The sequence below is a fragment of the Caloenas nicobarica genome, chromosome Z (genome assembly GCF_036013445.1).
Source record: "Caloenas nicobarica isolate bCalNic1 chromosome Z, bCalNic1.hap1, whole genome shotgun sequence".
Lineage (NCBI taxonomy): Eukaryota > Metazoa > Chordata > Aves > Columbiformes > Columbidae > Caloenas > Caloenas nicobarica.
The window spans coordinates 31,336,575-31,352,538 of NC_088284.1; positions in this window are offsets into that span (position 1 = coordinate 31,336,575).

The following is a 15,964-nucleotide window of genomic DNA, read 5'->3' on the forward strand; positions in this document are numbered from 1 at the left end:
AGTGTGATGGGAGCGGTTGAGGGAGCTGGGGCTGTTCAGCCTGGAGAACAGGAGGCTCAGGGGAGACCTTATTGCTGTTTGCAACGGCCTGAAAGGAGGTTGAAGCATGGAGGGTGTTGGTCTCTTCTCCCAAGTAGCAAGTGATAGGACAAGAGGAAATGGCCTCAAGTTGCGCCAGGGGAGGTTTAGATTGACTGTTAGGAAAAAATTCTTCCTGGAAAGTGTGTTAAAGGCAAGAAGAACACCTGAAGAGCATGGGTTGGTCATGCCAATGTGGAATAGATTGTTTTTTCTTGTTTGTTTTGGGGCTGCAGAAGAAGGAACGCGTGCATTTCAGTGTTGGGGCATGGATCCAAACTGAGGATTCAAGCAAGTTTGGGACTGGGACAGCTTAGGTGATTGAGGACCATTGCCAGGTCTATGAAAGAAGCTGGATGGGTTTTGGGGAGCTCACAGGCATTGCCAAATCCTCAGGAAACCACAGCTTTGTAGTTAAAGTAACAGCACTTGGCACCAAACCCAATCCCAAAACGCGAATACCCTCGAAGCGACCACAGGCAGAGCCTTGAGAAACATTTGAGAGAAAGGGTCTCCTTTGCCAGGCCCTGGGGGTCAGGGCTTGGCTATTCTGATGATAAACAAACACAAACGGCTGACATGGCATCAGAACCACCTCCACAACGCCTTTACCACCTGTGACCAGTGTCTCCAGGCTTTTGCTTCGCCAGCCTCCAGGGACACGGACTGGTTGTTTCCTTCAGAGCTGTGTCAGGGATGGCCCTTCGTGGGATCCCAAACACCTTCAGAAACTTGCGTTTGTTTCTGCCTTTCACTTTGCTGGAGGTTTGTTCATTGTTTCAATATCTGCAGTTTAGGAACATGGCAGCAGAGGGCTCATTAACATCCAAAATGCCCTTGCAAGCCAAGGCTCTCTGCAGCATTTTCCTAAAGGCTTCAAGTCTGGTGTGGATGATTAGGGAGATTTCAGGAATAGCCAAACAGAGAGCATTTCAATAATAAACAGCAATAAAGCAGTATTCCTTCTACTTCCTTCCCACCTCTCCCTCCTCCGCATTTCCAGAAGAGGTGGTATCAGCAACCTTCAGTACTTTTGGATCTGGAGCATCTCCTGATGAAGGCACAATATGTCAGAGCATTGGGTGCCTGAAGCACCAGTTGAGTGAGGAGACAGGCCAGGACACCTCAAGAGGAGTCACGCTCCTCTGGACCAAGAGGTGGGTGTTCCTGGGAATCTCAGGTGCCACAGCACAGCGACACTTGTGTTCAGGGAGCTGGTCAAATGACCCATCTCCTTTTCTGTAATGTTGTCTGAGTTTGCTCAGGTAACCCCTGACCTGAACCCCATCCACTCGTGGGTGTTCTCCAGACTCCTGCCTTCAGGAACAGTGTCCCAGGAGACCTTGCTGGTGAAGATGGAGGCAAAGGAGCCATAAAGTACCTCAGTCCTGTCTGCTTCTAATCTTATAAAGTGCAGCAGCAGGCCCGCGTTCGCCCTATCTAGTCTTTTACTGTAAGGAAGTAATGTCAGCTCATCTTGCTGCCCCCACCCTCCCCTGCACATATGAAATCCAGAGGAGCTTTGGCATCATCCTTACATCTTTTTATGGTTTTAGAAGTTTCTTTCTTCAATTAGCCGATTTACAGCATCAATGTTGGTTCAGCTGAATATTTACTCAAGATCTCAGGGGCTTTTTTTTTTTTAAAAAAAAAAAACTCCACACTTTCTGATCAGCCTTGCACCAGACTGACAAATAAACAAATCTTCCCCATGCAACAAAGTTTGCCTAATAGTAAGGAACGAGAAGATTATTTTGTGCTACTTTTCAATTGATACAGAGACACAAGAGAGAACAAGGAAAGCCCAATGGTTGTCGTGCCTGTGAAGGCTGATATTTACATCCCTGTCCTCCAGTCAGAGCTCAAATTGGCTGGGAAAGAATGCCTTTTAAAAACACTGTCATCACAAAGCAGGAGAGTGTACTGTTAGTTCATAGGTTAATAAATAGTTAATAAATGAAATCTCATTAAATTTCATTGGAAGCTCATTTTTTATTATAGTAAAGGAGGTTGAAGTTTCACCTTGATAGTTACGCTCCCTACATTTGGCAGAAACAAAAAGATTAATTTAATAGCAGAGGTAGCTTTGATTTAAACAAAGAAATTGACTGAACAGGATTAGATTACACTGTTAGGCGGGCATTCGTTATGTGCAGCGCTGGGGTCGCACTGGCGATTCTCCACCATAAGTGCTCGCCACGACAGAACGCTCTCCTGTAGCTGGTATTTACAAAAGCGCTGCATAGTCATTATAGTTCTTAGAAACTATTAACATTCAATACACCTATTCTAAGAAATGATTACAGAAACATGAGGTTAATTATTTCACGGTCTTTGCTGCTATCTGGTGTCATTGTACGAGCATTGCAAGCCTTGAATTCTATTTCTCTATTCTATAGCTTACTTTTGAGACATCTGTTAGTGTGCAGCTTCGGATTCAACCTGTCCATATATTTCCTTTAGCTCATTTTAGGCTATAATAGTTTTAACTAAAGATTTGTGTAAAAGCCGGCTTGGAGTAAAGGCATTTTTTACTGCAGTTGTACTTATTAGAATTACTAAGATCAATGTTGAGAGAACTTTAAAGCGATAGGTCCTACTGGTTCTGATGTCCATTTCTTATCTGACGCTTTCTTCACTCTTGAACAGTGAATCCAGGCAGGTTGCTCTTTAATCTTGATTGCATTAAATGTCATCAGCAACACTTCTCTTCTAAAGGCTGACCTGAAAAAGCTTTAATATAAGCCCAATCTGCTGGCCTAAAGGGATGAATTGGTAGATCGAACCCTCTGGCCTTAGTTTCAAGCACTCGCTTTGCTGCTTTATTTAACAGTTTACCTATAGCTATCATATCTTCATAAATACGCTTCTCCTAACTGATTCAGATCTTCACCTTGGTATTTAGCATGACAGAGCTTACCATAGAGAATTTCGAAGGGACTTAAATTCTCTTTGGTTCGAGGCTTAACTCTGATTCTAAGCAACACAAAGGAAGGTGCTTGATTCCATTTTAGATTTGTCTCTTGACAAATTTTACTCAATTGCCATTTAATCAAATTATTCATTTTCTCTACCTGTCCACTGGCTTGTGGCCTATACGGTGTATGCAATTGCCAATCAATTCCCAGAGCTTTGCTAACCTGTTGTACTACCTGTGCAACAAAATATGGACCTCTATCAGAGGACACCACGGCAGGTATCCCAATTCGAGGAATTATTTCATTTTAGTCACTTCTCTCATTTTCTTAATTCTGCAATGGAAAGCTTCTGGCCAACCCAAGAAGGTATCTGTTAACACCAACAAATACCAATACCCGCCTTTTCTAGGGAGCTGAGAGAAATCTATTTGGCAGTGTTGTCCTGGTATGTTTGCTTTCTCAGTTGTTCCTATCTGTACCGGACTTACAGTATTTGGATTATTCTTCAAACATACCTCACATTGCTGAGTTACTTGTTTTACTATGGTATACAAATTCACTCCTACAATTCTTTTAATCAAATCCTGGTAATCAGCTGCCCAATGGGTTTTGTTGTGTTCTAATACAATTCCCCATAACACACTGCGAGGTATTACTACTCTTCCATCAGCAGTTTTGAATCTGACCCTTCTTCTATTTTTGCCTGTAAATCTTCTATTAATTTCTTGTCATCCTTTGTATAGTTTACTGATGTTGGTTCAGGAAGACAGGCATCTGGGATCACTTCTGTATTTGTCTCTGTCCCTTCAGCAGCCTGTTCAGCGGTGTAATCTGCTAGTTTGTTCCCAGTGTCTTGGTCAGAGTTACCCTTTTGGTGCCCTCGACAACACATGATGGCTAGCTTTTCTGGTAACCTCACAGCTTCCAATACCTGAAGTATCTCTTTGGTGCGTTTAATCTGTTTTCCTTGCACTGCTAATAGTCTCTGTTCTTTCCAAATAGCTGCATGAGCATGTGCTACTCCAAATGCCTACTTTGAATCAGTCCATGTGTTAATCTTCTTCCCTTTGGATAGTTCTAATGCTCGTGTGAGTGCAATTACCTCAGCTTTCTGGGGAGAGGTTCCTGGAGATAAAGATTTGACTTCAATTACCTTGTGGGTAGTTGTCACAGCATACCCAGCTTTACGTACACTTTGCTTTACAAAGCTGCTCCCATCGGTAAACCAGGAGTCTTCAGCATCCCCTAATGGTTGTTCCCTTAAATCTGGTCTACTTGAGTAGATGGCCCTCATGGTCTCCAGACAGTCATGGACCACAGATTCCAAAACAGACCCACTAAGGAAAGAGGTTAGATCAACAATAGTACTAGTAACAATATTTACATCATCTTGTTCTACTAATACTGCTTGGTATTTCAGAAACCTTGAAGGGGATAACCAATGGTTACCTTTTTTTACAGTACCACAGTGAATGTATGAGATACCAACACAGTCACCTTTTGACCCACAGTAAACTTGTGTGCTTCCTGTATGTTGAGGACAACGGTTGCCACAGCTCTCAGGGACCCCGGCCAACCTTTGCTTACATCATCTAATTGCTTAGAGAAGTAAGCTACAGGCCATCTATAGGGCCCCAACCACTGGGCCAGGACTCCTAAGGCAATTCCTTGCCTCTCATGGGAGAACAACCAGAATGGTTTTGTGACATCAGGGAGGCCTAAAGCAGGAGCTTTCATAAGTTCTTTCTTCAGTTGTGCAAATGCCCTTCTGGCTTCCCCTGTCCAATTCAATTTAGAAGGGTTATTTTTCAACAGGTCATACAAGGGTTTTACCAAAAGTCCATAGTTATATATCCATAGCTGGCACCAATCTGTCATTCCAAGGAAAGTTCTGAGTTCCTTAACTGTTGTAGGCTCAGGTGGTTTTTTCTCGTTCTGTCCCAAATTCACGCTGTCCCCCAGATATCTCAAATCTGGAGTAAGTGACTTGACATTGTATTAGCTGAGCTTTCTCTTGAGAGACTCGATACTCACTTAATCCTAGAAAATTCAACAAATTTACAGTCCGTTGCATGCAATCTTCTTTAGTTTCTGTGGCTATAAGGAGATCATTAACACACTGTGACAAAGTCCCATTTCCTTGAGGAGCTTCCTAGGTTTCAAGTTCTCATGCTAACTGGTTTCCAAAAATAGTAGGGCTGTTCTTAAATCCTTAGGGTAACGCTGTTAAGGTTAAGTGAGTCTTTCCCAGTGCTGGGATTTTCCCATTCAAAAGCAAAAAGCTTCTGACTTTCTTTAGCCAAGGCTAAATAAAAGAAGGCATCTTTCAAATCCAACACAGTAAACTATCCTCTAATTTTAGGGGAAATACTTGGTTTGAGTTGATACAGGATGATCTTGTTTGATTTTGAATCAGGAACTGATACCATTAGATAAGGATTTTGTAACTGTAGTGGGAGCTACTGGCCAACAAGAGAAAGCTTTATTTTTATAGCCAATCAAATCTAAGCTAGGAAAACAAACTGGAATCCATAGGTTCTTATATATGCCTGGGTCTCCAAAACATTACTAGGACAAGATCTATTGGAATAACTGGAAGCAATAATAACATTCAAACAGGGTAAAGTGGCATTCAAGGTAAAGGAAGATCAATTAATTGAGATTTTGAGTTTGACAATGATTCAAACCGATAGGCAAAGCCAAATGCCTCAGGAAATATTGGATCAAGTATTTCCAGGGGTATAGGCTTCAGGAGTTCCTAGTAAATCAAAGAATGCAGAACCAGCGAAAATTAATTTGAAACCAGGGGCTGGACCAGGAAGGATCAAACAATATCCCCTAAAATTAGAGGATAAACAAGGCATAAAAGAAATAATTAGTAATTTCTAGCAATTTAGACTATTAGTGGAATGTGAGTCAGAATTGCACACTCCAATCCTACCTGTAAAGAAACCAGGTGGTAAAAGCTATAGGTTAGTGCAGGATTTGAGGGCAATAAACAAAATCACTGAGGATTTACACCCAGTAGTAGCCAATCCTTACACTGGGAGAAAGACCCACTTAACCCTCTTAATCCTCTCCCGACCCTGCCCACCCCCCAGCTTCTCCCCCTGATCCCCCAAACTGTCCTCTGAGCTCCTGAGCAAATGGGGAGACTGGGAAGGAGCCGGGGGATGAACTTTGGGAGTGGAAATGGAAAAGAAGAAGCGGGTGGGGGAGTCTCACCCTCCCCATGTCTCCCCCATACCACCCCACCCCCCCAGGCTGGTAGGTGCTGCAGAACCACCAGTTCTTGGGCTCCATCTCAGCCCAAAACATCCAGACGCGGCCCTGGCCCCACATCCAGGAGCTCGAGGGGTGATTGGGACCCCCTTCCTTCCCGGTGCTGCTGTAAGTTTCCAGAGATCCTGGGATCCACAGTAGGTCAGGTAGATTGTCCCATCCAGGGTCGCCAGAAAATGATACTGAAAAGTCAGCAAAAAGGCAATTGACATCCCCCTCGGGGGGGCGAATAACTGATTTCCTGCACTATGAGGGCTCATGTTGACCAGCGACGTCTGCAAGATGATGAACTGCAGCGACGAGGGGAGGACACGGGGGAACATGGAGGGGAGTGAGAAAGGAAACACAGGGGACAGAAGAGCAAGGAGAGGACGCAGGGGGACAGGGGGAGAATGCGTGCCTGCTAGTACCAGAGACTCCAGGTACTCAAGGTTTTACTTTAATAAAACTTGAAACTCATGGAAGGCTGCCGTGGATTGTCTACACTACTTTTAAACACAAATACTGTTCCTTTATGAGTTCTGCTGCTCCCATACTCTCACTTTCCCATCTCAATCATCCAGACTTCTGGCACACACACAGAGACACCCACAGCTTTCTGATCCCATAGTAAAGCATTACACACACACACAGATACTATTTTCTATGGGCATTGTTCAGACAATGTTTTAGCATTTTATACTATTTTTAACCCCTAAAACTCATGGGAATTTTTGACAAAGTAAATTTGCTCTCCTCCTATGCCTGTTAGTTTTCCTGCTCAAAGATCTGTAAGACACCTTCCTCATTAGCAATGAGTATGTGCATATACATAAACAGCCTTCAGGTCAATTCTGGTTTTGTTCTGTTTATAAAGAAAAGCAAAAGATCCAAAAAAATCTAAGATTACCATTAACTTTTTGCTTCACTTCTAAGGTACGACCTTGCCAAGTGCATTGTCAACACAAGATGCTCCCAGATATCACCTTCTTACATGACTGAAGTTGTCACACAAAATAAAACTACATTCCCCTGTGCCAGTTCTACAGCAGTAGCTGCACTGACAAACAGTTGATGTTGTTACTGGACATCTTTAGCTGCCAGATACCAAAACCCTGTAAGGTGTTCCTGTAAGGGATGGGGATCAGCTCGGGTTCTACTGTACAGAACTGCTGTTATTTGCATGCCCTAGCAGTGAAACACAGCAGTAAATCAATGACTCTGCATGGTTATCCTCATTGACTTGACCTGTTTGGATTTACAGACTGGCATATATTCATCCTGTTAACTGCACCAGAGTGTAAAAACAGGAGGCACAACTCAATCCCTCCACCTGAGAAGGGATTATTTTAAATATCTTGGGAAGAAACAGGGTAGGGACAGGGCAGGAGAAAGCCCAAACATGGGATCTTGGCTTCGTAATTATTTGTTTTTATTTCTAAAACCAAACTTCAACCATGATGAGAGAAAGCCCTCCATGCCATTCCAAAACACAAATGCTTCCGTCTTGCCCAACATTCACTCTTTAACTTAATATACAACATATTGGTTTATTACTCATATTGCTTCCCAAATGCTCAGCAGTGCTAAATTTCATGATTTCTTTAGGCGTAGCTATATTTGTATTTCCAGAATTAAGAGGTTTGGCTTCCATTTTCAACTCTGATATTAAAGTTTAAGAGGAAATTCAAAAACAAGACAATTACTAAGGACTGTGGCATCTGGCATTGAATAAGGTATTTTTTCAATGCACTGTGGATAGACTTTTATCAAACAAATGGGAAACAGAAAAACTAAAATGAGAGGAATAGCACAAGCATCCATTTTAAAAGTGTTTAAAAATTCGTAACATTTTCTTTAGTGTAGCCATTCTACCACAGCTAAGTAACCAGAATGAGGATGAAAATGCAAGTTGTACAGCGTCATGAAATGCCTTATCTTGTAATGTCTGTGTCTCAGCAAGCTGTTCTCACACCTTTGGCTGTACTCAGCCAGATTTTCAATGAAGCTATGTCAGGCCACAGTGTTCACAAAGATTTCATCACAGCTGCCTATGTGTGTCTATATAATAACATGTTTATATAAAAGTAAAGAAGGTGCAAGTTATTGACACCCTCTGAAACATAAGGCATCAAAACGCGGTCCCTTTGCACTCACCTCCTGGATGAAAGCATTTTTAAGTGTTGCAGGGTAGTTCTGTGTGTTTGTATTTGTAGTAAAGTCATTAAGATCTTACACTGTGGTTTGCAAGAGGCCATGAAGAAATGGTTTTTGCAACACATCCACCAACACTAAAACCAAAGCGTGTGCTAGCCGGGAGAGCCCTGCTCCTGCCTGAGTAGATTTCGTGTGTGCTGGAGCATGTTAACTTACACAAGGTGTGAGTAGAGAGCACTGGCGGGAAGAGGCTTCAAGTGGCTGGCATCGTGCCACTGAACAAAACTAAGTTTTATTGACCTGTTGCGGCCCACAGCAGACTGTTGTATTAGGGGATGTATTGTGCTGGTTTGACTGAAAATGAGTTAATTTTCTTCATGCAGTTAGAAACCTCTATTTTTCATAGCTACCCTGTTTCCCTGAAAAGAAGACAGGGTCTTATATCAATTTTTGCTCCTAAATATGTGTTAGGGCTTATTTTCAGGGGATGACTTATTTTTCCCTGAACAACAATCTAAATTTGTTCTTGAAAAAAAAATCAACATTTTTTCAAATATAGTCATGTCATCACATTCTGGAACATCATCATAACTCTCCAAACCCTGAATTCCATCGTGAATTTCTTCTGACTCTACTTCCTTGAGAGTCATTGGCTGCAATTTTTCATGTCTAGCAATAGCGCTTGCCTTAAATGAGCACCTCTTGTCCATGTTTCTGCTCGTAGCAGCCATCAGTTGTCTGTCAGGTGTTTGCTTTTCTTAGTGAAGGGTCTATCTCTCCTGTTGCATTCTATTGACAATTATTTTTACTTTTTAACATGTATAACTGACTGGACACTATGTAAATTGACTTTTGTAATTAACTGTAACTAGGGCTTATTTTTGGAGTAGGGCCTATATTTTGAGCATCCTCAAAAATCCTGAAAAAAAATCATGCTAGGGCTTATTTTCAGGGTAGGTCTTATTTTCAGGGAAACAGGGAAGCATGGTCATTATTTGGACTTAGTTGGATAACACGAGAAAGCACCCTGGGACAGAGTTAATGTTTTTAATTGCTCTGGTCTGACAGCCAAGGACATTCTGAGCACTCTGCCCACAGGTGTGAGGCAGTGAGGAAGGGGGGCATGGATGGGGCAGAGCTTGACTGACATCCAGGCGGATCAATGAGAGTTTTCCATCAGTTCTCATATAATTTAAGCACCAATCCATGAGGACCAGCTCCTGGCCTCCTCAGAAGTTTAACTGTGAGGTGTGTTTCAGCTAAAGCAGTTTGGAACGAACAAACTGACACTGTCACTTTGTTTTGCAACTCCTGCTACTAACTAAATATTTTGGATGAAGTACTTAGTTAGACAAATCTCTTTTGAGTAGTTAGTGATAAAAGCAGGAAAATTGTTCCTGATTTTGTATTATTATCATTATTACTACTACTACTATGCATTGCATTTTGCTAAACCAGTTAATATCTATCTGGATGACTTAATTTTCTGAGCTGACTCATGTTATTTTCTGCTAACAGAAGAGATGGAGCAAAAAGTAAAGAAAATAAAGGGTTGTGGGAGATTTGAGGGATTTTCTTGAAAAGAATGGACATTATATGGAACTGAACTGAACAGGCCTGTGCGGTCTATGTGAACAAGAGCGAAACAGCCTACGTGCCTTACGTGACTTCGAGCAGCCTTGAGTGAGAACAAGAGAAAGTGTGTCCAGTTAAGAAATCAAGAGTCAGCAAGTCAGCAATTTTGTAGTGAAGTAATGCTGAATGTTAGAGCTCGTGCTAATTGTTAAGATCCAATCCCTTGTTAGTTTGTGGCACGTGAACAGTAGCTATTAACCAATGACATGCAGCCTGTAAGCGCGTGGACAGAGCAAAAAGATATTTAAGGAGTATTGTAACAAGTAATAAACGGCTTCAGCTGAATTCATATTGGATCATGTGGAGTCCTTTGAAAACGTCCTCGCAAAGGGTCACATAAAATGAAACTTTTTAGATTTCCCACACTCCCAAATAATCTTATTCCTATTTATTTATTTTAATGTAAACAATTAAAAAGTACTGTAAAAGTTTCTTAGTGTCCTAATACATAGCACCTTAGTGCTATGTGGAGGACTCTCAGAAGCTTTCAATGATCATCCAAATACAAACAGAGCCAGTCAAATACCTATGAAAGAGTTTATTGTCTTTCACTTCTTTCAGATCAAGCTGTCAGCAGTCTCCAAACCACTCAACAGGCTTGTTTGTTTTCCTACAAATATCACTACAATTAGAGTATTTTTGGACAGATGAGTGATTGTAAAATTATTATGGAAAGACAAACCTCTCAATCATAATAGAGAAGGCCTTGTTCACCCGTCACACTTTATTAGGTATTTATTCACCAGTTAGGGCCTTACTTGAAAGCAGTTAAGCACATCCTCAGTCAGAACCCCAATGATATAGACTTCATCAATCCACTCAGGCATGTGTTTAAGTGATTTACCAACTCGATAAACCAAGTCAGGATTCCTCCACCCTGTAACAAATTGTATCTTGTCTTATCTGATCTACTGCTATTTGGATCTAAGTGTTTTGTCTGCTGTAAAAACAAACAAAAAACAAGAAAACATCAAAAGCGAACAAAAAACTGAAAGGTAATAAAGCACTATCAATATGATTGTGTAGGTTAAAGGAGGGACATATTTTAAATACGAATGCTTTGCTGCAAGAGAAAGCTGAGTAGCAACGTGATAATTTTTTTTGTTTTCAACAGTTTGTTGAGTGGAATTACTTAGGCATTTTTTCCCCATCTTTTCTATGCTAGCAGCAGTCTTAAGGGATTTCAGGGTTGCCATGAAGTGTTAATTAATCCTGCATGTCCCACTTAGCACCAGTGCAAACAATGACTTTGACCAATACAACTGTAAAGAACTGGATATTTTCATTTTGGGGGATAAGTACATTCAGAGAAGAAAGTACCGCACAACTGAACAGCTTCAAACGGAGGACTAAATAATTTCCCTTGATTGTGGAAGAAAGAGTTGAGTCCTGCTGGCCATGCCTTTCTTTGCCTAAAGAGATCTGTAACCGCTGGACTAATGTCTGGGACCAGGATTTGGAGATCCATTTGCTCTAAGGGTGTTGACTGTGTTAAATACAACCCCTCACTCCTCTAACAAGATAGGGAGGGGAAAGGCTTGGGTTTTGTCCAGATTTGTTTAGGAATTAACACTGAACTAATCCATACCTACAAGACGCAAAACCTTCCAGACATGCCCTGCTCTGTCCCAAATCTGTAATATTAATGGGAATATTACACAGAGAAATTTAAGCCTTGGAATTCCTTTTTCTTTTGATCTGGTGACAAGTCTGTGTCTGCAGTGACTGAAGGCTTTGATTCAGCTGGGTATTGAAGCATAAAAAATGAATACTTTTTTTTTTTTTTTTCCTCTGGACATACGCCTGGGCTTGAACTTAAGTGTATGTCTCAAGGATATGATGCCTCAATAACAGACAGTTATTGTAAAAGATCTGATATTTTCATTTTTTGCATATTGTCTTCCCTTACCCTCTCACCCCGTTACTCTAATATTAAATAATATGAAATATTAGAAATAATGAAGTCCAGAGTCACCTGTGCTAATACTTGGACGACAATAGTTTAAATTTTATTTTTTAATGTCCTCGTAGTAATTTTCTAAACCTATCACAAAGAACTATGCCTAAGGCATGTTTCAGCTGAGCAGCAAATCTTTCTCATCATCAGTGCTACTGAAAGGACAAGAAGGGCAAATCTGCAAAGCACTGAGTAATTACAGTCACAAAGGGGAGGCTATTTTCACAGTTAACTTAACAGCCACCATAAACTTTTAGATGTTAAGGTACAGAGCAATCTAAACAAAAAAAAAACTTCGAGACACACTGATTTTCCCTCATCATCTCTCCCAGTAGATGGGTGAAATAACTAGATTGCAGCTGTAGCCTCGATTAAGCTGCTATGGCATCGCAGCCACCTCTGCACTGCCCAGCTGTCCCACAGAGCCGATTTTTTTCAAGCCCTTCATTTCTTCCTGTGTGGGAAGCCATGATCTGTAAGAGCAGGTTAATTAGTGGAACAAAAACTAAGTTGGTGCCTTCAACGGCAAACCATTCATTGGTTTGGCGTCACCAGTGGAACACAATGAAAAAAAAAGATGTGGTGGCAGTGGAGATATCCTGGGATATTAATTCTTACCCTTTGGTAATCTACTTTTTAGCCTGGTTCTCTAAGTGCAAAATAAACAGTTTATGTTTACTACTACCCAATTTCTGAACTGCAGATTGAATATTCAATGGCATTTCATATATGGAGAGACTTCGAAGATTCTACATATTCCCTTATAATAAAGGACAAAAGAAATAGAGAGACCCTATTCTTTCAATAAAAGACAAGATAACAGTCTGTGCTCTGGTTTTGGTACATGAAAGCAAATAAAAATAAATAAAATATGATGAACATCCCCTCTCTGCCAAAATGATGCTGAGGCTTTGGTAGACAGAGAGAATCCAACAAGGAAATCCTTCAGCAAAGCCAGGTTTGGCACTGTTCCTCGTGTCATGGTAGGGTGTTCTGCTTTCTCAAACAGCTGCTGCATCCCAGGAACTACTGCCAAACTGGCAATGCACCTGCAATACAATACTTGTACAAACACAGCAATTCACTTAGCATTATTAGTACCCTAATACACTTCTAGTTGTTTTATAAATAGGGTATTGCATTTTATGGAGAAAATTATGAAACTTTTTCTTGGCAAAATTTCTAGATTTGCAAACCCTAAAGTTTCCAGCAGGATCTGAGAAATTCCTTGTGCTTCAACTTTTTCATAATCACTTAACTGTCCCACTCTCTCGAGCAGCTAAATCTCTGATTTATGCCTCTCCATCACAAGAACAAAAATAAGAAAAAAGTTCAGTGGAATTAGTTTCGTTGGGTTTGGGTTTTATTTCCATTTCGTTTTGTTTTGTTTGTGGGGTTTTGGTTGTTTGGTTGGTTTTTTACCACGTGCTTGCTCTTTTTTGCAACTTCAGTGCTAGGCCGCAATATCTTGTGCTAGGAATTGTGTGAATGGAGGAATAAAAACCAACAACATTTCTAAACCAGAAAATGACAAATGAAAGCAGCAACAACTAAATTTCCTTTCTGCTAATTGCAAAGAAAGGGAATACAATAAAATAATTTTGGATTGACTCAGCATGAGACAGACATAATAGTCTTGTACTTAACTCATTAACTATCTTCCTTCTCTCCTTAAAGGTATATTAAGTCGTAAGCTAGCAATGCTATTTCAGAGTGAAGACAGATGATATTTCCTTTCAACACTTTTGCAGGGAAATGTGGGAAAATACTGGTTTGTAGTTCGCCCCTCTGCCCCCGAGTTGACTGAATGTCAGCAAATGTTAACTACTTCCTTAATTCTCCCAGTTTTTCGACAAATGTTCTTTCTGTTTAAAGTCTGAGTTATTTCTAATCCATACTGTCATAAAGAGTCAAGCACTATTAAGATTATACTGGATACAGCCTTGCCAGGGGCCTCTGTATGTATATTTGATTCAGTCATTAAATCTGGGCCTGTATCTCCTCATGATGTTTCACTATTTTGACATTAATTTCTACAGTCCTTGTGAAATGCTCACATTGAACTTAGTAATACCCCATAAATCTCAAGGAAGAGATACCATTAATGAGGCCTTCGTTCTTGGAAAGAATAGGTAGGCCTCAAGGAAAAGTCCTATCTCCACAGCAATCATTTCTTCCTCCCTGCCAGTAGTTGCAAAAAACAGCTGTTTAAGGCAGAATGAGGTGCATACCATGTCCACCACAGTTGCTGAGCCAACTCTTTTTTCAGCCTCAGACCTCACTTATCTGCTGATCACTTCTTCCCTTAAATCATTACTAATTGAAATCAGACAGTGCAGTGCAGCCTATTACACTGTCACTTGGAGCTAAATATGCAAAGTCTGTGTGCATGCTAAATTCAATGTAGTACTGTCCACATGACAAGCTACTTTCAGGGGGGGGATTTTTGTTATTTTTTATAATATCTCAAACCATTTCCTGTCTTTATGACCTACAAAACCATATGTGTCTATTTTTTTGTGATTCAAGTGATTCACAAGTGCTACCACTTTCAGAGCAGGGTGAATAGAAAACTTTAAAACTAAAGTAACTGACAAACTATGAAAGTGCAAAAGTGAAGGATACCGATTTGAAATACCTCAGGTCAAGAAAAACTCTGTGGTTATTTTTCCGCCTGTAGCTTTAACTCAGTGTTTTGAGAGCAAGAGTCACCATAATTATTTGCATTCCTAATACGTTATCACAAAATACGCAGTTTCTTCTGAAGATGAGTTGAGAAAGCTGTTTTGTAAACATGACAGAGGAGCCTGCTGCAAATTTGTGAAAGTGGGGAAAGTTCTAAGCATATTTCTGGGAGCTTTTGCCATCTTCCTCTGCACTCCATTTTTCTGAATTCCTTGTTCTAGTCTGGAGCAGCTCTAGTTTCATGTAAATGCAAAAGCTCTGGGATCTTCTTTTCTTTATGTGGACATTTAACCTTCATCTTGGTTGTATTCAAGCAGCAAACACTCCCTGGATTACCCTTTAAAGAGGGTAGGTGCTCATACCTTTTCCTACAGATGAGGAAACGAAGCACAGAGCAAGGAAGGGCTACATCTGGAGAGCACTGAAGTGAATCTAAAACCCAAGAGAACAGTTTCACAGGATCTGTGGTCTGGCTTACAGCTGAGTTATTGCTGAACTGTCCCCCCTCACAGCCTTTTTCACTACCAGGTTCCTTTACTTAAGCTGGAGCCAAGTGCTCCTGTGAGTATGCTCAGCTGATTCAGCTCATGGATCAACCTGGAAATAAGGAAATTTTGATAGACAAGATGAGAACATGTTCTTAATGACCTTGATGAGCATCACTGAGATGGAATTTTTACCATCTATTTGAAAGCTTTGGTAGAAGTGGACATTTTAGCAACCCTAATTACATCCTTATGGTAGAATAATGTTGCATGACCAGTTTTAAGTGCCACGAATTCCAAGATGTGCTCTCAACTAGTGGACACAGCACATCCAAATCACAGGAAGTGCATATTGTCATGTTAGCATGATCACTCTGCAAAGCAAGCTCACCATTTTTCTAGCTAAAATTACCTTTAATAAATAAAGTGTTACAATATCAAGCTCAGTATGATTATGTAAAACAAACAGAAAAATATACATACTGGAGTCTGATATGGAGCTTTCCCCCCTGCCATTCATACAGCTAGTTTCCTATTACACTTTCTTTCAGTTTAGTGTGGAATTGGGCACGGCAGGAAGAAAAAAGTTCAGGCCCCATGCTAATCATCTCTAATAACCATGTCTTTAGTATGGTGGATGCTTGAAAAACAACACGACTCACACAGCTAGAACTGTGTAACTGATCACTAACCAATGCAGTACAGATAAATCAGCCCCACATCCCTCCTGAAAGGACTTTGGCACCAACTATGATAGTGTCAATTCGAACATCTTGGATGCCCTGGAG